General features: G+C 39.0%; 1 long non-coding RNA gene across 1 annotated transcript in view; it reads right to left on the reverse strand.

Annotated features, from left to right (window-relative positions):
• Positions 1-12,284, reverse strand: part of LOC309687911 — a 96,618-nt gene that overhangs the window by 21,831 nt on the left and 62,503 nt on the right. The window contains exon 3 of the long non-coding RNA XR_014270905.1: positions 2,272-2,371. This is a non-coding gene — a long non-coding RNA (uncharacterized lncRNA). The remainder of the gene's footprint in view (positions 1-2,271; positions 2,372-12,284) is intronic.

Raw genomic sequence — 12,284 nt, forward strand, 5'->3', positions numbered from 1 at the left:
CCAGCAGCTTTACAGCTGTGGCTCCAGCAAACATCAGCTGATACTAGAAATTAATATTAAATCAATTCTAACAACAGCTGATCAAGCTTAAACGTGCTGCTGTTGTTTAGCGCGACATCTGCTGGTTTCCTCTTTCTGGCGCAAAGTGGGCGATAAACAAACAAGAGAGAAAAGCCGATCAGCTGATCATTGATCAGTTTCATGATTGAAGTAGCAACAGGAGAGGGAGGGGGAGAATGAGAGAAGAGGCAGCTGTGCAGCATAAAGACAGAATAACTCCAGCTTTGTGCCTTTTTTCCCATTCTAGCTAAAGTGATAAACTGAAGCAATTAAGTGTTGTAATCACACGCAGAATGAAGAAAGATGTCAATGAGGTGGAGCAACAACAAAAAAAAGCGTGCCCCCGCGTGGAAGAGAGACAAAATGCCTGAGTTATTGTAGGAGCCTTTTACTGCCTGAGTTTAAACAAAAAACGTATATATGGATACCTAACAGCAGCAAAGCAACTACCTCTCCACAGAACCACAGACAAGCTGCATAAATCACATTTATTTCTGTGCTTTTGACACTGCACACCACAACAGTAGACCGTAGATCAAAAATCCAGATGTGACAGACTTGCAGCTGTAATTTAAGAAGTTTAGCAAAAACCTTTTTATTAACTGTTTGGGAATTACAGCCATATTTATACATGGCCCCTGTTTTCAGAGGTTCAAAAGTAATTTGACAATGCCTGCCAAGTGAGGGATGTTCCCTCATTATTTCACAACAAAAACAGCAAACTGACGCCAAGTTTAAAACTGAGGCAGCTGTTTAGTGCCAGAGAACCCATCTCTAAATGTGAGGTCTAAAAAAAATGCCAATGCAAGTGAAGGAGGCTGTCATTAGGCTGGAAAAAAAAATAAAAATAAAAAAATAAACCTTTCAGAGAGACAGAGAAAAAGTTTTAGGAGTGAACAATCAGGTCAGCAACACCAAAAAGACCTTAAAGACCACAGAAGATGACTTAAATGGATGATGACAGAAAAACAGTTTCCCAACAAGTAAACAAGTTAAGAAGACTTCAGGAGGCAGTTGTGTCATTTTCATAGTCTACAGTTATGAGATGGCTATGAGATGGAAATACAGAAGGTTTACAGTATGGTGGGAACCACAGGTTACACTCAAGACTAAGAAGTCCAGGTTAGACTTTGCCAGAAATCATAACTAAGAACCTTCACAACAATTTTTAGACAGATGAAGCCAAGGTTAACTTGTACCAGAGTGATAGGAAGAGAAATGCAGGAAGAAGAAGAAACCACATCATCTGTCAAACATCGTGGCTGCCAGTGGATATGACTGATGACTCAAAGCATACTCTAACATCAACCTAAGAGTTTTTCAAGGTGAAGAGATGGGATATTCTTCAATAGCTAGGTCTGTCACCTGATCTCAGGCCAATAGATCATGGTTTTCAGTTACTGAAGTTCAACAAACAAGCAGCAAATTAAGGTAGTTTTTTTTTTTGGCCACTACAAACGGTGACATGTGGGTACCATGGTGGGTACCCTTTGCTGCCTATGTTACTGAAAATTGTCACTTTGATACTGACAATAAATACTAAAACTACTCTTGGATTAGATCGCTACACATTTATAACTGTATCAACAACAACAATTCTTCATAGCTGCAAACAGCAGGCACAAAGCCCCTCCCCTCACTAGCAGCTTAACATGTGAAAAATTGACGGGCCACAAGTTAATGATAGAAGTTTAAGTATTACTAATTACCTGCATTAGCCATCTATTAAATTAGAGGCTGGAAACCTCATTTTCCTGGATATCAGTATCGTTTATATTATTGTAGAGTATTTACCTCACCTTGCAAACCGCTTTAAGGCAATTGTTGTGATTAAATGCTATATTAATAAAACTGAAATGAACTGTATTGAATTGAAGCCCCTCATGGCAAATCATAGCATTTGGTGACATCCATTTGGTTCTAGATTTCAGGCTGTTATTGTTTGAGAAAGATTTCCACACAAGTATTAAAAGTAGTATATTTAAAATTAGGCCTGTTTGTCCAATTACTTTTAAGCCTATGAAAATGGGGGGGCTTTCTAGGATTTGTTTAATTCCTGAATATTCAAACTCTCGGATTAAAGCTAAGAAGGTGCTGCACAGAGACAAAAATATAAAAATGGATATTGTTCAAACACTTAAAAGACTGAACAGTAACTGGACCGTATGGTTCATGCAGGAAATTAAGAAAAGCAGAAAGCAATGGTCTTACAGCTCAGTGAAGGTCCGAAGCACAGCAACGAAAGCCGACAACATCTTCAGTCTTATTCTTGTTTTTCTTTTCCAAATTTCTTAATTTCCAGGTTCTGCACCTGAAACACACAAAGACACTTGAATGGTTAGACGAGTTTATACAAGCACATATACAACCACGCAATTGGTGTCAGAAGGTATGAACAGATGGCTGCCTTTCTTTGATGCCACGTTTGTCCTGCAGGCCCACATAGCCACTGTTCATGCCCACATGCAATTAAGGAAAGACTAAAAACAAAGCTGCAGGAATACATGTGAAATCAAATCACTCAATATCAGCTAAAAAAAAATCTATTTAATGCCGTAATCCAAGCAAGCAAGACAAAGTAAAACTAAAATATTATAGAGTTACATCATTAAACATTGGAAAAAATATCAAAACTATACAGCCAACGGATCAAATGTTTTACTTTTAATGTAAAAGTTCTTGTTTCAGGCTAGTTTCTTTATTGTGTCTCAACACATATTAAGGTATTAAGTAATAAAGCATTGTTTTTGCTAATTTTTCACTTTTCTTGTGTTCCAACATTTTAATTAGTTGACGATGTTTAAAATTGAGAGCCTATTTGTGAGAATTGTTAAACAAAATTTGCACATTGTTGTCAAAAGGAAGGTAATGACCTCACAATTTTTTGCATTGCTGATAATGATGAAAGTGATAAAGTAACAGGGATACGTTTCCTGATATTAAAACTGGCTTATCAACTTTTGTTGCAACTACTTTTTTTCCGTGTTTATGTTTAACCCACTGTAATCTATAGACAAGAAGGTACAGTAACTTCTGATTGAGTTATTAATTTGAAATGATAGTCACATAGCACTGTTGTCCTAGTGCTATGATGAGGTCTTGGAGGATTGTAATGAGGTTTTGGCACCAATTAATGAAGTTATTGGGCATTTTAATGAGGTCTGAGTAGAAAAGAAATGAAGTCATTAAGCTCGTGTTGATGTTCACTTTAATCTCACACACACAAACACACATTAATTGCTTATCCTATTACGATAAGGCTACATCCTCTTGATTAATAAAGATATCAAACCAGCTTGGTTCAAAAAGCCAGTGAGTGGGAAAAAAACAGTTTGGTCAAAAATACTAATTGAGACAAAAAGACTGTTTGCAGCATTTTACTGCTTTCTGGCAGTTATTTATTTATTCATTCATTTATTTAATAGAATTAGCCAACAAAAGTGTAACCACTCGGTTTAACCTAGAGCACAGACAAATTACATTCAGATTATGTTAAAATTACATGCACTCACATGCAACCTTGCAATACTAAAGATAGCTTAAAGTTGCTCTATTCTCAAACTTGATTTACACGTTTGTGGCTTTTAATGATTTCTTTGAACTGCTTTTTCGATGTATACAATGTGTACGTTTTAGTCTGCATGTATACTTTTGTAAACTTGTGCCCTATTACTATTTTTTTACAGTGATTAAGGTACAATATGATGTACAATCATTCCACGCTGGAAAAAGAACAGTTCAAAGAAATCATTTAAAGCTCAAAATTCATCCCATGCCTTGATGAGTGTAAATCTCTGAGCAAATTAAAGGCTTTTTTACTCAAAGTGTGCTTTAATATACAGTATTTTTCGTAGGCTAGGAATCGTGTACTGTATCTAGCTTTGAGGTACAATAGTAATTGGCATGATTAAGTCATATCTTAAAGAATGAACAGTAACAAAATCTTATTTTAAGACTTGTAGTCTTTTAGCCTTGAGCTTAGATGTTCCATATTCCAAGATAAAATTCTTTTCAATTTACCGCACAGAAATTTTGGGGGCAGGTACTCCAACAACATTCTGTAAAGTTTTGAACACAAAAAGCAGACATAATTTCCTCTGATCCTTCAAATGACTCAGTACTGAATTCTTTAGTCTAATCATCAGAGAATCACATTCTTCCTTTCTAAAGGCTACATATACTTTTATTTTTGTTAGTTAAACTACAGGATGGCTTCATATTACATGACAGCAAAACCCTTCTGCTGAAACACACCATGCTTATAACAAACATCTCTGGCTCATCAGACAAGACAATCAGTGGCCAGACAGGTGGGCCCTGATTGGCATCTTCAGGCTCTGCAAGCACAGAGAAAAGAAACACATTAGATTGGTACTGTACGGTCTATGCGCAGCTAGAGAGGAAATAAATGATCTGCACGCCATGTCCTCTTTAATTTCACTTTTTCCATCAACCTCTGTGCATCAATACAAGACAATAACGCTTCTTTAACAGAAGAAAACATGGTGGGGGTTAATCCAGGAGACAGCTTTGATGTCTTATTGATTTGAAAGACTTTGCATTAGGCTACCAGAAATTCTCAGGCTGACATAACCTTTTTGACGGTAGTCTTTCTTCCTCCTTTGATCGAAATGAAGAGGCAAGCTCCAAGCAATGCTATCGCACAGAAAGAGACTTTTTTTTTCCTAAGAGGTGCGTAAGGTCCCAAAGGCAGAGAGTGATGGCTAATTCAAAATGCTTCTTCTAAGTGTGGAGATAAACATCAAGTGAAGCAATCTTGCTTTGATGGCTACTCTTTTGATCTTGTCCAGTGTCCACAAGCACTTAAAGGGTTTGGGGAAGGAATATAGAAGAACATAAAAAAGAAAATAAATTGCAAAGGAACATTTTATTACCCCGTGTTCTCTCTTTCCCCATCAGTCTGTCTGGAGATGACTCTGGAAAGCCATTGCACGGCAACAACAAAACGGAATAAACAAACGGGTGAATAGAGGTGAATAGAGTCCAAGTCCAAGCAAAAACCCGACAGGAGTGCAGGGAAAGTGCAGTGTTACTGTCTGATCACCTTCCATTACTGCAGAGTTCTAAGGTGGGTTTATATGAAGTTTGTAAAGATACAAACCAACTATGGAATGAGTGTGGTTTAAGTTACTAACAACAAATACACTACATGGAGAATAATTTTGACCCACAGCTCTTAATCTTTGAATTCAGATGTTTTTTATCCAGTTATCTTCGAGTTACCACACATGTATACAAATTAAGCACCTAGCCACCCAGCCTGCCTTTACAAAAATATATGATATAATGCTGTAAATTCAAAAGTGTTTAGCAACCACAGCAACCCAGACACAGAGTTTCAAAAAGCTCTGCTTTCTCTATAACTGCAGTACCAAACTTCATCTGGCATTAACATCAGCACAAAAACTGTACACCAGGAGCTTCGTGGTTTGGGTTCTCATGGCTGACCAGCTCCTCTATATGTAATGTGTAAGTGGTTCACACTTTGGTCCATATATAGTTTATTTATCAACATACCTGTCACTGAATATGATTGACAGCTTGCCTAATGACTTGATTACCTAAACAAATTGAGCCTAACCTTTTATTGCAATAATCAATGATCTAGGATTCGGGACCTGTTTTGCCTGGCAGGTCACCTCTTTCTGCTACTGAAGACTTAAACTTTAAACTTTCTCAAAACAACAACAACTGGTTCTAAATATAAAGTTTACACTCAGATTACTGGACTACTACTACTATTACTATTGTTAACACTGTTACTAAATGCTAATAAATTTCAAAGCATGCTGTATGTGCTCAGTTGATTGTATGTCTACATTTCCGTTGCGTGCTAATTGAGAACACCTTTTGAGAATCACACTTTTTTACCTTCCTTTTCCTTCTTTTTTCTGGAGGCATCTGGAGCCTGGAATCCCGACAAACAATCAACCATCAGCAACAATGCTTTTTCAAACCACCGCCTAAAGCAATTTTAACACTGATAATTTCATACTGTAGGAAAACGGCACTTTTTGACAACTATGGGGTCAAATTGGCAAATATTCACTTTTTACCTTTATTGTTCTTCCAAATAACCTCTGATAACCTGGGGATTTGTTTAAAACCTGGAGGTCTGCCTGATGCATATTTGGTATGGTATGGTGCAGTGCTTCCCAACCACTGTGCCACAGCACGTAGCTGTGATATGAGAAAAGATCAGGTGTGCCGTGGAAGATTATCTGGTTCCACCTGATTAGTACTCTCAGCAATCGGCGTGAGTTACGGGCAGAACAATGACATCCTCTTCCACTAGAGGGCAGTACAACTACCTGCTCTAATTAAATGGGTTGCTAACTGCCAGTAAAACAGAAGAAGACGAAGAAGAAATGACGTAATAGTCATGCTGTGAGACGACGCAGCAATAAACAATAGCAATAAATAAATATTTGAAAAGAAAAAGTAGTCAATCTGAACTGGTCCTGGACAAAATCCTGACCTAGATGAGGCCCTAGCATGAGTAGTGGTCAGACGAAAGCAAAAAGGGTGCACTGGGGACAAACTGAACCAATTCTGCTACACCTGGTGGAAGAGGAAAAGTTATCAATATGCTTTTGTGACATTTTTGTTTGGTGGTGGGCCGTGTGATTTTTCTAATGAAACACTAATGAAGAACCTGCCCTTGGTCTCCACTGCATAGACATTACCAACACAAATAGCAGGGCCTACTCTGGGGATAACATTAGGGGACTTCATTTGATATCCAGTTACATAAAGTTGATGCTCAGATTACACTGTTGTTGTTATTCTATAAGATTTAAGGCCTAGATAATGAAAGCTACAAGTTGCATAAAACAGATGGTTAAATGTTCCAATAGAATAATATACAAAAGATTTAAAAATACAAATAAAAATAGAAATATTATACAGGTTAAGGATTAATATGATATAATATTACTGTCTCATAGGAAATGCACATTAATATATAACAAAGCCTCTTTTTAACCCAAGGTAAATGTCATGGGGTGCCTAGGTTAATGAGTCATTTTACTGTCAAAGCTTTTCCCACAGTACAGACACATGTTTTTATAATTTCATGTGTTTTCACACATCACAGCTGTGACACCCTCACTCTGTCTCAGGTGCTATATCGCAGTGGTGCAACAACACATCTAATTCATGCTGAGAAAAACAAAGCCATTGCAAACAGCATACTAGCATTTGCTTAAACATGCCAAGGGAACAATCGCTGGCACTTTCCACATGGGACATCATCACTAAATGCTAACCGCAAAGTCATAGCGGACTTTGTTATGATCATTTATTACACACTGTGAGGATTATCCTAGTGTGGGGAACAGACATAATATTAAGAATATTAAGAATGATGTCAGAGTGACTGGAGAGGAGGAAGGAGGAGACTTGGAGTGAGTGGGACCAGGGAGCACTGTGACTTTGATGAGCATCTCTTGCTCTGCTTTCTCAACAGGCTCTGAGAAATCAGGATGGCAGCTCAGCGTCACTGAATCCACCACGCAATCCTTCTGGCAGTTTTTGTCCTAGTTGGGCTTCAGTGTGGTGCCAGGTCTGCCGATAGCACCTGCGAGATAGAGTACCCTGTTTTTTTCTAGCCCTTTGATTAAAGTTCTGGATTAGTGACTCTCCTGTTTGTGACTTGATGGGAGCAGAAAAAAGCAGAGGCTGTGGAAATAGACAACTGAGCTTTCAAGTAGTTTGACATGGAAGCCCCTGACATATCAGCAGCAGCAGGCACTGAGCAGACCTACTCTCTGTTATTTGTAAGGTCCTGAGACCAAGAAACAACACAGATAATGTGGTCAGGGCAGAGATTCAGAGCATCAAAGATCCCTCTATTCAAGTTTCTTTAAGTTGAGTTTGCACCAGATACTATTATAGAATAGTAGAGAGAAGTACGGTGGCTCTGAGAGGCCAAACAAACTGCAACTTAAGAAAACACCAGCAATAAGAAAAACGCTGCAAAAGCACACAAAACACAACAGAAACAGGAAAGACGACAACGGAAATAGGAAAAAACTGATTTCCAAAAGCACAAGGGAAGTGTTTCTGGGGAGACAATAACCCGACGGACCACTTGCAGGAACCCAAAACATGGTAGGCTTGTTTTCATGATTCATATAATACTGGTGACGGATTTTTAGGCTAATAGTTAGACTAACACACTTACCTCTCATCTTTTCTTTCCTCACAACTGATAGATCCTCCACTTCTTTTAAGCGTATCCCAGAGCAATTCTTAGCATATTTTGGTTCCTGCAACTGGTCCGGCGGGTTATTGTCTCCCCAGAAACACTTCCCTTGTGCTTTTGGAAATCTGTTTTTTCCTATTTCCGTTGTCGTTTTTTCCTATTTCCGTTGTGTTTTGTGTGCTTTTTTCTTATTGGTGGTGTTTTCTTAAGTTGCTGCCTCTCAGGGCCACCGTAGAGAAGACTCAAAAGTTGGGAGAAAGACTAAAGACTGCTTTCTAAATATGCATATGCTTCAGTGTAACTAATATTCAAATGCTATGCCCCCCTGCAGAAAGACAATGCATATTATGACAGTCTCACCTGCACTTCCTCTCCATCATCACTGCAGACTTGGTCCAAATGGTAAATGGCCTGTATTTGTGTAGCGCTTTACTAGTCCCTAAGGACCCCAAAGCACTTCACACAACCCGTCATCCACACATTCACACACTGGTGATGGCAAACTACATTGTAGCCACAGCTGCCCTGGGGCGCACTGACAGAGGCGAGGCTGCCGGACACTGGCGCCACTGGGCCCTCTGACCACCACCAGTAGGCAAACACGGGGTTAGTATCTTGCCCAAGGATATTTGGCATGCAGCCAGGATGCAGCCTGGGATCGAACCACCGACCTTCAGATTAGTGGCTGACCTGCTTCAAAGGCTGGCACAGCGGTAATTTAAACTTTTGAAAGAACCTCAAAGCAAATTTAAATTCAAACTGTATGAGCATAAACTAATATATCATTCAAAAGCAACTATTGAGGCAAACCGCTATAAACTTGTAATTTCGCTTAGACAGAAACAGTCGTGACTTTCATGTCATGCTTTGATTTACAGATTATTAAAACTGAGGCAAAATCAGGCTACAGTAGTTTGAATATTTCAAAAGATTGGAACAGAAAATCATGTGTGCCGCCTGGCTCAAATTTGTAAAAATCCATATTAAAATGGCTGAATTCAATTCCACTGAGCAAACTCAGATTCTGGAGAAGCCCTTTGATCACACCAAAAAACAGAAGAAATTGAGTAAACGTTTAACAAAGGATGCTGGCAAGGCAACCAGCGCAGACAGAAAGGCAAAAACCTGAAGAAAATCAAAAAATAGGTCACAGGCAAATATCTTACACAAGGAATCACAGGTGAGTCAAAAAACAGCTCGAGTACAAAGCTTGCAAAGGTAATTTGGCAGCTGAGTCATTGTTTGTGATTGGCAGAAAAACAGGAATTACTAAACAACAGGAAATTACTCAGCTGGAGTTTAGTAAAAAAATATGAATTTAACTGTGCAGAAATCACACGCACTACAACTTTTCCAAATTGCTTATTTGGCTGAAGCTTTTAAATCAGTGACCTTTCATGTTTCTCATACTTGAATTCTGTGGCAGCCATTCTTTCCTTAACTACTCGTTGAGCAGCTTCCTGTGGATCGCAGGCTGAAATCAGGCCTCTCGCTTCACAGGTTGTCAGTAAGTGAAAAAGGAGCTCCGGCATGAAGGCATGGGGGTGGAGAAGTGGTGACACGCAAATGAGTCATGAGGTGGAATAACCTACATGCCGTATAGCCTGCCGGTGTATGTGTCCGCATGTTGTCATGGTCTGCTGTACAAATGCGTGAGCGACAGAAAGAATTTGTAGGGAAATCCTCAGTCTCCCATCAATGCTTTGTCAAAGACTCACTATTGGCCTCGGAGCTGCAGAGCGACTGAAAAATAGGACACTGCCATAAGTGACAAAATTGAAAATAAACCAATAAAGTATACACTAAATGAAGGATATAGATAAGTAGCGAGCCTGCCAGACAGAATGATAAATGAACCTATCATGGCCAAGAAAAGAAAAAACAAGAAATGTGACAACTGAGGTCAAGGAATGGTGAGTTTAGAGCTGCGGTACACTTTCTGCCTTCAACAGCACCCGATGGAAAAGCAAAAAGGAAAGTAGAAGGATGGAAGACGCTTGAGGGAAGGATAGGTAGAGGGCACGGACAGATGCACTGACATTTTCAACCCATTACCATGGTCCACAGAGTGTGTGCTTGCTTTGCCCACAGACACTGCTGCTTCTGGCTGGCATGTGCATTGGTGTGGAATATAGACTAGTTGTAAATGGCCAGATATTTACAGAGTTACTTGAGGTAACAAGACCCAGAAAAAGTTTCAAAGAAACAGAGGAATTCCCTGAAGTTACTTTTGGTTCCCACAAATGGCACCATTTCATAGACGATGCAGTTCATGCTTCATTACATTAAAAACAGGTTGATGTACATGTATAGAGAGTACTGTGCACAGGTCTTGAGCCACCCCTCATGTCTTTATGTTTTGCGCCAAGGAGCCAGAGTTTCAGACTTTGCAGTAAATAAATGCACAATAAAGAACTATCAGTAATGGATGGGCCTCCCCAGAGCCTGGACCGCAACTTTACTGAAGCAGAGTGGGATCGTCATGACAGAGAACAGAACAAAAGGCAGCCAACATCCAAAGAGGAGCTTCAATTTTATTTATATAGTGTCAAATCACAGCTTTCACCTTGAGGCTCTTTATATTGTAAAGCAGAAGAAGGCTTGCCTTGGACAGTTCAGGATGTGTTGAAGAATAAAGATGGTCACACCAAATCTTGACTTTCAGGCTCGTTAGAAATGTACAAGCTCTGGTTACCTTGTATACTGTATTTCCGTGTACGTTTGCACATGTTTCAATACATCAATAGACACTTTGCAAGCTAGATATAAAGAAATAGCAGCTCAAAACTTTTACACAGGACTGCACATATCCAAAAAAGGCTTTTGGGATAGAAGATTATTTCTCAAACTGTGCGGCAGGGCCCACTGGTGGGGTGAGGAACCACTTCAGTGAATGCAACCAGAGGAAAAAATATCAAGTGAAACTAGCTGAACTTAAACACATAAATCTGTTGTCTTTGTATTAGTGTAGGGTCTTTAACTTACAATATAAAACTCTTTGAGGCAACTTTTGTGATTTGGCACTACGTAAATAAAACTGAATTGAATTGATTTGGATTGAATTACTGGTGATATCAGGCTGATGTTTGTTCAATTCACTTTGGATACTTATTATTTTTATTGTTAGTGAATGATGAAAAAAATGTAGGGTGCAGGGCATAACGTTTTTCCCAGATTCACCGGGACACAGTAAATATCACACTTCTGGTGTAGAAATGTTCTTGCAGTAAGTTCTAACCTCTTAAATATGCCAGAAAGTACAAATCACGTAAACACAATTTACTTATTCTTTCGTCTGGGGATTCCTATTTCAAATCCCAGAACTAGCAGAAGATGCATACAGAATTGTAATGAATAAATAACCTTTTACTCTCTTTCAAGAACAGACCCAGATCTACTGGTGAGTTGGCAGACTGAACTGCTAACACTCTCGCCCTTTGTGATTTGTCAGTTTCTGTCTCTGGAAGAAAGCCTACACATCTACGCATGACAATGACAGGTTTGCTTTGTGTTTTAACAGCTTTAACATGCGGCTGGCATATGAAGGGTGCACTCCTCTGTAGCGAGCTGAGAAATAATTCTTTTTAATACTGACTGACTGACTCACTGGTTGAGATAAGGAGAAGCTGAGTTTTAGGAGGAAATACAAGCACAGTCTTTTTTTTTTTTTATCACACTCTTCAATGCCATGCCTCCTCTCATTTTTCTAACCCCTGCTGTATGCATACTGCATATTTGATAACCTAGTGTGTGTTTGATTCCATGTGCTGAGCCTTCCAGTCAGGCAGTGAATGTACTGTGTGAAATAAAAAGGTTTCTGTATTGGGCCATTGATTTTGTGTCTCCCTTGAAGGTTTCTGTGTATGTTTTCAGTTTTTCTCAGTGAGGAAATACACACAAAATATTAGTTTTCCTCGGTGACATGCAGATGTCTTCTGTGTTCTTTTATTTCTAAAAGCAGAAGTCAACATGCTGGCATTTTTATATGGATGTATGC

The sequence above is a fragment of the Aulonocara stuartgranti genome (assembly GCF_965226115.1).
Source record: "Aulonocara stuartgranti genome assembly, chromosome: 14".
Classification (NCBI taxonomy): Eukaryota; Metazoa; Chordata; class Actinopteri; order Cichliformes; family Cichlidae; genus Aulonocara; species Aulonocara stuartgranti.